Source organism: Dromiciops gliroides, chromosome 5 (genome assembly GCF_019393635.1).
Source record: "Dromiciops gliroides isolate mDroGli1 chromosome 5, mDroGli1.pri, whole genome shotgun sequence".
In the NCBI taxonomy this organism is placed as follows: domain Eukaryota; kingdom Metazoa; phylum Chordata; class Mammalia; order Microbiotheria; family Microbiotheriidae; genus Dromiciops; species Dromiciops gliroides.
Genome location: NC_057865.1, coordinates 103,036,398 through 103,047,314, shown reverse-complemented (window position 1 = coordinate 103,047,314; position 10,917 = coordinate 103,036,398). Strand labels below are relative to the sequence as shown.

General features: G+C 39.1%; 1 pseudogene; it reads right to left on the bottom strand.

Annotated features, from left to right (window-relative positions):
• Positions 1–728: 728 nt before the first annotated feature.
• LOC122727816 lies at positions 729–7,429 on the bottom strand (annotated as a pseudogene).
• Between the last annotated feature and the right edge of the window lie 3,488 nt (positions 7,430–10,917).

Below are 10,917 nucleotides of genomic sequence, written 5' to 3'. Positions count from 1 at the left end.
GGGGCAGAGCAGAGCCACCTTCGAGGAAATCCTCTCTAAACCCTTTCCTTCTCAGGACCCAGATCCAGAAGTGTGATCTGCCTGTTTCTAAGTAGATGTCACTGTTAGAAGGGAGAGATAAAGATCCCAATGATCTAGAAATCTTCCCCCTCTAAGAGAAATAGACTATATACTTCTTTTTTTCACTCTGCTTTTCCCAGGACATCATGTAATCCTTTGTTTTGTAGCTCTTATGGAACATTGCATATTATACTTATCTGTTTTGGAGTTTCAGCGATTTGGACAATTAAGCTCTATGACAGCAGGAACTGTGTCTTGTCTAAATTGTGAATCTCCTCTTAGTGCTCAGCATGTGGCAGGAACTTATAGTTTGCCAACTGAGTGAATGGATTGGATGAGTGAATGAATGAATGAGTGGATGGATTAATGGAGGTGGGTAGGTGAGATGGTAGGGTATGGATCCAAGAGTTCTTGTAATATAGTACTTGTACCCTACCCTTGGCTGTAGATGAGGAGTAAGGGTCAGTCCCTGATGCCCCAGGGTTTCTTAGGACCTAAATTATGAACCAGAGAGTCATGGCACAGACTTTTTAGTCAGAGACTCAGCACGAGCATGGATGGCTCTTTATTGGCATCCTGTTTCAGCACAAAAGATAGGGAGCTGTCTATGTGGCCCAGAGCAGCATTCATACACTGGAGCTGGAGAGATGGGAGGCCAAGAGGTGAAGTTAAAAGGAAGAAGTGACATTTTGAATCCATTCCCTGTATTTGTGAACTTTGGTGAAGAGCCCACCACTTCCCTGCAGAACACACCCATACGACATGGTCAGAATCCCATGGATCCGCCCATCACATATGGCTGGAGCAGCTGAGATTTCCTGCCATTGAGAGGAAAAAAAAGTCAATGAACAATTTCGAAAAGCTTAAGAACTCTGATCAGTGCAAAAATCAATCCCTATTCCTAAGGAACAATGACAAAGAATTCGACCCATCTCTTGGTAGAGGTGATGGAATGAGATATATTTTTAGACATGGACAATATGGGAATTTGTTTAGCTGAACTATGCTTTTTGTTGTTATTATAAGAATTTTGTTTTCCTTTTTTGCCCCCCATGGGGAGCATGGAAGGGAGAAATATATATATATATATATATACTTGACAACTGAAAAATATATTTGAAAATGAATGTTTTACTAAAAAGGGGAGAAAAGGAAAGGTTTGTTAAGCAGACTGGTACAATGTAAAGAATTCTGGCTTTAGAGTCAGACAACTTGGCTTTGAATCCTGCCTCTTCCACAATGTGACTGTGGACAAGTTACTTCATGAGCAAGTTGGGCTAGGTGACTTTTATGGTCTCTTGTGGAACTAAATATAGCACTTTGTTGTTGTTTGGTCATGTCTGACTCTTTGTGACTCCATTTGATGTTTCCTAGGCAAAGGTATTGGAGTTGTTTTCCGTTTCCTTCTCCAGTTCATTTTATATATGAAGAACTGAGGCAAACAGGGTTAAGTGACTTGCCCAAGGTCACACAGCTGAATAAATGTCTTGAGTCTGGATTTGAACTCATGAAGATGAGTCTTCCTGATTGCAAGCCTAGTGCTCCATCCACTGTGCCACCTAGCTATCCCTTAGCCTCTTATGATTCTATATTTAGGATTTCCAGCATGGGAGCCTAGGGGTTTTAGAATTTATCCTTATTTTTATTCTGTCCACATCTCCTCTATTCCTTATCAGGCATACAAAGTAAAGCCTAAATGTACTTGAATAAGATATTGGCTAGCTCTGGGCCTGCTTTCTTGGATTCCTCTCCCTCCCCAGCTGATGACACTAGATTCCACTTCAGGGATAGAGATGCAGAAGACTTTTTTGCTCAGTCCCTCATTTCCCAAACTCACTGCTCAAAGAGTGTGAGTAACAAAGGGTGTTTCTTTATTTGTTATTGTGCTGTGTCACCTGAGATCACCCGAGATCACCCTCGTCCCTCTTCAGGAACCAGTTCAGAAAGAGGCGTGAGTTACCTGGCATGGGGTGATGAAATCATCGTAGAATCCCACACACATTTTATTTGCTGACATTTTGTCTGGAAGCATTTTGGAGCATTCTTCATCAGGGAGAATGTCATGGATCACCCAGCTCAGGATATCAGGGTCACTTGCTATGGGAAAGAGGAGGAAGAAACTGAATTCTAGAGTTATTTTCACCAATAGAACCCAAATTATATGTCCCCCCCCAACTCCTCCAAACTATATTACTCACCATGCCTTGAACATGGCCTGTGACTTCCTCCATTTGCGATGTTGCTCTCACTGTCCTCCCTTTCTACCTTCTCCCCACATTCTAATTACTGAAATTCTACCCAATATTGGAGGTTGAGTTCACATGCCACTTCTTCCATGAAGACTTTCTTGATCTAGACTGAATTGCTACTCTCCTCTAACCTTTAATAGAACCTTGTCATTGTCTCTTGCCTGGCTTAGACTCTGGCATTTAAAATGCTACAACCTGGACCCTTCCTATCTTTCCTGTCTTCTTTTTTAAAAAAAAAAAAAATTATGATATACAACTAAATTTTATACATAAATCAAACATAGATATAATGTACACATACACATATATGACAAATATAATATATATTTTCTATGTTATTATATTTAGATATACCTAGATATATTCCAGTACATATAACTGTATTTTAAATCCTTCCTCTTCCTGTCTTTTTAAACTTCACTCCCTTACTCATTCCTGGTTCCCCCTACTGCTAAAGTCTTCTTTCTGAAAATACTTTTGATTGTATAGATTACATTGTTATACATAGATGTACATGTGTACACACATATGGAGAGAGAGAGAGAGAGAGAGAGAGAGAGAGAGAGAGAGAGAGAGAGAGAGAGAGAGAGAAGAGGTGCCATTCTCTCCTGACTAAAATTATCAACGTGCTCCTGGGCTAAATATATATACATAAATAATATATAAAATAAACTTAAGAATAAATAAAATAAATACAATGAAAGTTAAATATTTACATAAAATATATTTATATTTATGTATACACATACAAATACACACACACATATATAATACAAAGATATAAGTTTTCTTACTGTTGTTTCTCCTATTAGCTCCTTAAAGGCTTGAACTCTTAGTTGTTGGTTTTTTTTTTATCTCCAGGGCTTAGTACAGTGCCTCTCAGATGGTAAGCATTTAATAAATGTTTACTGATAGACTAACTCCAACTATTTAATTATGTATTATAGAAGCTTATGTATATGTCTATTCCCTTTACTAGACTGTAAGCCTTATTGCAAGGACTACTTTTTTCTTTTTAATCTTTGCATCTCCCTCAGAGCCTACTACAATTCTTTAAACATATTCATGGTTGTAACAACAAGAACAACAACAAAAACTGTTAGAAGGATGCTAGAACCATCTCTTTCTGACTGGAGAGCTGATTCTTAAATTTTTGTTATAAGCATTCATACTTTAGAAATATGCAAATACGACAAATTGAGGATTGATTTTTTATTTTGTTGATTGTCTAGACTTAAGAAAGTGATGGAGAACATGCTAATAATACTGATTAAACATCAAAGTGTGTTGTGTATTTTTTTTCCAAAGAGCTTTTTGCTAAACATTTATCAGCATACCCCTATATTCCTTCCTACTTCTCAGGAGGAGCACCTAGGGTCTATTAGAAATATTTCAGCAAAAGGAAGGCTCCAACTGTAAAGTCTTGGCTTAAATGCTACTATGACTAACTTTAGTCCAAGTAAACCCAGGGCAAAAATATGAATGGGTCCAGTGCAATGGGAATAGGGGTTTCCTGTTTCTCCTTCTGTTTTTATTCATATAAAAAAAATCCCTATCACACTTCATGGCTTCTTCCTGCCCCTCCCCCCCACCCCCAACATAAAGCACATTTTGGTTTACGAAGAACTTTGCTTATGACAACCTGTGAAATGAAACTAGGCCAAGTATTATTTTACATTTAAGGAAACTCAGAGAGGTTAAGTGACTTACTCAGCTGTTTACTAGTCACCTCTCTTTGCCTGAATGTTGGCCCAGGGCCAGTTTGATACTTTTAATCATGGGACAATTGTACCTCTTGTTAAGAGACCTTTAGAAAATTGTGATAATGTATACCAAGACTTTGTGAAGTTTTTTTTATTGTTTGGTATTAAAATTCATGTTCTTTTTTTTTTTTTTTTTTTTTTTTTTAGTGAAGCAATTGGGGTTAAGTAACTTGCCCAGGGTCACACAGCTAGTAAGTGTTAAGTGTCTGAGGCTGGATTTGAACTCAGGTACTCCTGACTCCAGGGCCGGTGCTCTATCTACTGTGCCACCTAGCTGCCCAATGTTCTTTTAAAGAAACAGATATGCTGTATTTATTTTAAAAACTCAAAGAAACCAATCAGTTCACATACCCAAATTAAAACTAATTTGATTTTTATCATACTGTAAATTCGTATTATCTGTAATCATTGATGTGTAAAATATTTAGTGATAATCTAAGAACAAAATTGATGAGCTGAGAGGTTTGGATTTTGCTTTCTACCATTGCTAATAAATGTCAGGGCTAGGATATGAACCAGGTTTTCTGACTACAAGTATACCTTTTCTATTATACCAATTTGATGATTAGCATCTATGACCACAGCCACTTCAAGTTCTTATTGGACCCCTTCTAGACATTTTCCCCCACTTGCTCCTCTAAGTTTTTAAGATATCCCAGTAATCCAAGTGGGTCAAATATTCCTTGTGGACACTCACAGTTATTCAGCTGTGTCCAGATCCATCCAGGGACGAAACAACTTTTAGTTTCAGAAGGAGCAACAGCCAGGGCTATGGTGCCCACGTGTTGGTTGAGATTGGCAGGCTTATTTAGCTTAATCAACATGAGGTCGTTATCCAGGTTTTTGAGGTTGAAGTCAGGATGCTTGATGCAGACTGAGCAACTCCGAACCTGCTGTCTCTTTTCCCTTACATTGGGTTGAAGAACTCCCAGCCTGATTTCAGACCTGTGATAAAGGAAGCAAGCAAAGGTGGGGGAGGGGTCAGGGAAGAGGAGAGGTGTAAAAGGTCTTGAAAACATGAGTTAATCATTCCAAGATAACCCAAAACCACCCCTGGGCCCTATCAATGCTAAATGTGGCTAAGGATCCCTTGGTTCCATAATGACTTCTATCACTTAAAGCTTCCTCCTATTATCACAGTAAGACTGGAGAACATATCTCATTAATCTGCACCTAGTTATGCATTCTATTTCCCCAATTCATACCATAGTCTTTTGGCATATTTGGAGGCAGAATGATATAATGAGAAAGAAGTAAGGAGATAGTTTTTCATCTCAATTTGATCATTAACTTCCTGGTAATGAGAGTTAGTTCAAGGTGCTGCCTAGAATGATAATGAATTCCTCATTGTTGAAGGTCTTCTAGTAGAGTCTGGATGGTCAACTTGGTGTGGATGTTGTGAAGGGGTTCCTACTGTGTTTTGAGATACCTAGGAAGGGGATCTCAGAGATCTCTTCTATCATTGAGATTTTGTGAATGAGCCAAGAGACCCAGATCAAATGATTTTCCTTCCTGCTTCTTTGTGAGAATCAATGTATGTTAAATGGTGGGATTAGACTAGATCTCTCAGGCTTTTAAAAATTCTATGACTATGATTATTTTAAGAGCTTCCATTGTGTTTTATTTCTTCTGCTTCCTCCTTAGAACCTAGAGTCATTCCAGAAACATGATAGGTTTTTTTGTTTGTTTGTTTTGTGTGGGGCAATGAGGGTTAAGTGACTTGCCCAGGGTCACACAGCTAGTAAGTATCAAGTGTCTGAGGCCGTATTTGACCTCAAGTCCTCTTGAGTCCAGGGTGCTTATCCACTGTGCCACCTAGCTGCCCCCATGATAGGGATTTAATAAGTATAGTCAATCCTCAATATGTACACAATTAATTTTCATGACTTGAAGCATTCAGGTGAATTTATGGCAGCCTCATTTTTCATTTTTGCATCAGCAACCTCACATATTCATGGCTATGTTCAGTAGAGAAAAAAGGAGAGGCACAATGTGTGCAAGTTTGTGGAGTGGTTGATACTCTAGTAGGTGTTTCACTGGTTTGGTTCATCCTGCTCTTGTAAAGAGCTTCCCATGCATTCATTGAATATTTTCATTGTTTGCCTTTAAAACTCAAGTTTTGTGTTGTAATTATGCTCCCAAAGTATAGTACAAATCCTTTGGGTTCTAAGATGATACAGAGAACTTGCCAGTCTCTGTATCTTCTGACAGCAGCAACTAAAGTCCCAGCAACCTCTCCCTTGCTTTCCTGAGAGTGACCAAGGTTGAGAGGTTTACAGTAGTATAGTGGATAGTATAATGCCCTCAGAGAACCATCTGACACAGTGGAACCTAAGTATCAGGTTAAAAATGTTTTAGTTTTTAGAATTTTGTTTGCTGTACAGCATTTATGACACTATAGATTTCATGTGATACAGGAAGTGAATGTTGTCTGAAATCAATATTTTTTTAAATTGATATATTAGCACAAAGGGTCACAGAATTCTAGGGAATTACTAGCAAGAAAAATGTTTTCACGTCACCAATTTTATTTTGTGTACTGTATTTTATGGGTTATTTCATGGTTACTGTGTAAGGAAAAGTATTTATTTTCAGAATTCATATTTTGTTTTAAAGAATTATATGCAGAAAACTGTATATTCAGTAATCTCTAGGGAAAGATTCCAGATTTTGGGGGTTGTAGGAAACTAACCTCCATTTCTCATGTGTTCAATGTATCAATATTCATGTTTTTGACATATGTGTCATATTCTAGGGATGTCACTCCCATCAAAGTTGAAGGTTGACTGTATGTGCTACTTGACTTGAACATCTATTCACTGAAAAACCAGAGACAAAAGAGCCCAGATACCTTCTGGAAACTCGCTGAAGAGTTTGGTAAGGCATCAATCACATTTACCCGTGTACATCACAGAAATCCATTTGAGCTCAAGGGAAAGGAAAGTGCATTTGAGTTCATATTCCATGAGACATATTATCATAGAAATTTCCCTCTCTCTATACTTCCTTTTCTATATTCCCAGATCTGGATCCTCCTCATAACCACCGGGAATGTGATATGCAACCATAGAGGCATACTATGGTAGACTAGAAGGGACTTTATGGTGCTAGACCAACTTCAACATTGAATAGGTAAAATGATTTACCCACTCCTCCCTAATCTTAAGGTTTAGAAGACTGCTAGGAACAAATTACTCACGGTATGTTGCAGTGAGCTGCTGTTATCACCCATTGGGAGAGAATCAACGTCCCCATGCAGAATGGGGAACTGGATTTCAGGTAGGCCATATAGGGGATGGTAGTATCATCATAATTTTTTTCCAGGGAAGCCAAAGTCTGATCAGCTGGTTAGCATATAGAGACAGAGAGTCAGAAGCAGAGAAACAGAGAAAAAAATGAGATTTCAGAATACGCATAGGTGGTAGTTCCTTTATCACTTCTTGCCTGTTCTGTGAGGTTTCTCTGTCCTACAGAATGGAAGAAGACCATCTAAATAAAGAGAAAGGGGAAGGAGACCTCCCTTTGGAAGACACAAGTTAAACAGTTTTATAGGAAAGATCCCAGGACAGAGATCTTCTACAATGCATTTGGCCTAGCCTGGAAACAGAAAACCAAAAGATCATGAGAGAATACAGGTAATGGTTTATATTGAATCAAGGGATTCATCTCAGAGAAAGCTTATGGGGTTCAGTGACTTCCTGTTCCCATCACTCTACCACCATTTGTGAAACTTCCTAAGTCCTCTTGCTTCATCAGTATTTAGTTCTGGTTAGCTATCACATACAATTTTTCTCAACAAATTTTCCCCTTCCCCTTCCCCCCCCCAAAAAAAAAATATCCCTAACCTCTCTTGAAAAAGAAAATCCACAGATTCTCACCAGTAGCTGTCAGGAAAACACAGAAGACAAAGCATTTCATAGTGGAGTTCAGGCGGTATTCCCGTGATGAGGCCAGAAGTGAACTATTAGTATCTTGGTTTAATTTCTAGATCAGTGGCTTTTGGCAACTGTAGTGATTGGTAGGGAGGTTTCTTCTGGGCTATAGCCTGAATAAAAAGTATGCTCAAGAACCTTGAGGAAATCTTAGAGAGAGCTGCCTTTCTCAAGTTTATTTCTACAAAGCAACATCTGTTAGTCTTCTCTAAAGGTTGTTAGAGGTGAAGGAACAGACAATGGTTCAGTATACCATCATCCTCACTCGTGTATTTTTTTACTCTAGAAATCCCCTGCTCTCTCCAGATCTCTTGTCCCTTTGGAAGAATAGGGGAAAACAAACTTTGTATTCAGTGTTCAAAGGTTTTCTCTGCTTTAACCACCATTCTGCCACTTACTTTATGACATGTAACAATTCTCTGTGTCATAATGGTCTCCCCCTTCTCACCATTAGTATTGAATTGTTTCTTCTATGTGACCATTCCCTTCATATTAACTGTGGACCCCTACCCCTCTTCCACAACAGGAAATGGGCACCTGCTCTCTTTCTTTTCTTCAGTACACATTTTGATGACAGATTAAGAAAGTATAAGAACATGGGGCATTTCATCAAAAGCAGTTAGCATTTGTTGTAATTGCTGCATGAACAGCAAAACCATTGTGTGCAAGAGTGGGCCAGTTTTGAATGTCTATAGAAACAAACCTATAATACATCAAACATTCATATGCTTGTTGTCACAGAGGAAAATATATTTGTAGCATAACTGGGCAATTACTTACTACTAAAAGTTCCATTCAAAATTTTTTAGCATGAACCTCGGACCATTTTCTTATGACGACCCGAAGGATTTATAAATCACTAAAACCTGGACCATCAACAGTCATCTTAACTCTGAGGTTATTGTTGTTCACCCTTTTCTCAAAGAGGACCAATGACACCACAAAGGTGATGTTTTGATTTGAGTGGGGCAGAGCTGTGCATCTTCATCGGCCTTGCTCTTTGCTTGAGTCATCAGAGTCCAGGGGCAAGACAAAAGTCAAGATGACTGTCCTACCAGTGGCCCAGGAGGCGCAGGGTGGTGTGATAGGATCAGATATAAACTTCAGGAAGATTGCTTTAGTGGCTGAATGGGGGTTGGACTGGAGTGTGAAGAGAATCGAAATATGAAGAACCTACCAGCAGGCTATTGCAATAATTCAGGCGAAAGGTGATAAGGGTCTAAACCAGAGTGGTGGCAGTGTTAGAAGGGGGTGCATTCAAGAGATCTTGAAAAACTAGAATTGATAGACATCGGCAACAGATTCCATATATGAGGTGAGAGAGAGTGAGGAGTCCAGGATGAGTTCTGGGTTGCAAGTCTGAAAGATGCTGTTGTCTCCTACAGTAATTAGGAAAATGGGAGATGGGAAGGGATTAGGGAAACAGATGGACAACTAGATGGCACAGTGGACAGAGTGCCACCCCTGGAGTCAGTAAGATCTGAGTTTAAATCCAGGCTCTGACACTTACTAGCTGTGTGACTTTAGACCATTCACTTAACCCTGTTTTGACCACATTTCTCATCTGTAAAATGAGCTGGAGAAGGAGAGGGCAAATCACTCCAGTATCTTTGCCAAGAAAACCCCAAAATGAATCGTGAAGAGTTGAATGCAAATGAAAACCACTAAACAATTCGGGCAGGTTGAGTTTGGGAAATCTAGGCAGATTTCTGAAAACTGTCAGAAGAGAGAGAGTAATTAAATCATGGGAGCTGATGAGATCACTTGTTTCTCTCCTTCTCCACTCCACCAGGGGCCTTACTCTGATTAGGCTGCACCAGGTTCCTTCTCCTGACTACTTCAGCTTCTTGTGTAGCAAACTGTGAACTTCTTTCATGTGAAGCTTTAAAAACCATGTAAAATTTTAAAAGATAACAAAATTGGGCAGCTAGGTAGCGCAGTGGATAGAGCACTGGCCCTGGAGTCAGGAGTACTGAGTTCAAATCCGGCTCAGACACTTAACACTTACTAGCTGTGTGACCCTGGGCAAGTCGCTTAACCCCAATTGCCTCACTAAAAAAGAAAAAAAAAGGGGGGGCAGCTAGATGGCACAGTGGATAGAACACCGGCCCTGGAGTCAGGAGTACCTGAGTTCAAATCCGGCCTCACACACTTAACACTCACTAGTTGTGTGACCCTGAGCAAGTCACTTAACCCCAATTGCCTCACACACACACACACACACACACACACACACACACACACAAAGATAACAAAATTATTGGTTTTGTGTCTCTTTTTTGAACCTCGTTTGCAGTAAATTTTGGAGATGAGAAGACTCTCTCTACCAATACAAACTGGCATCTGCTTTGCAGTTTACAGCATTACAAAGTTCCCAGGATTACATGGCTAGTTTCAGAGTCAGGGCTAGAATCCAGAGTCTTGTGATTTCTTAGCCAGTTACCTATCCAATACAGCATGTTGACTTTCAGAGGTATTGTACTCTGAGCAATTACTCAGCCCTAAACTTTAATTTTAATGTAAAACAATTTGTTCTACGTGTGGGGTTACAATTCATTTACATAGAACTTCAAAGGTTAGAGAGGTTACTAAGGAATTCTTGCAGAATAGATTGAAAAGAGAAGTAGGAAATAAAGAATATATATATATATACGCACACATATATGCACACACACATCAATATAGACACATATCAATATATACATACATATACATATACATACACACACACACATATAAATATATAAACAACTCTTCTCCAAACATATGGGTAAGAGAAGATGACTACTCTTCACTAGAGAGAATTCCAAAAAATGTAGTGTTTGGGCAAGCTCCATACTTACTTAACCTATATACCCCAATCTATACACCATAGCAGTATCAAGAAAGAGTAGGTATCCTATGGACAAGGAC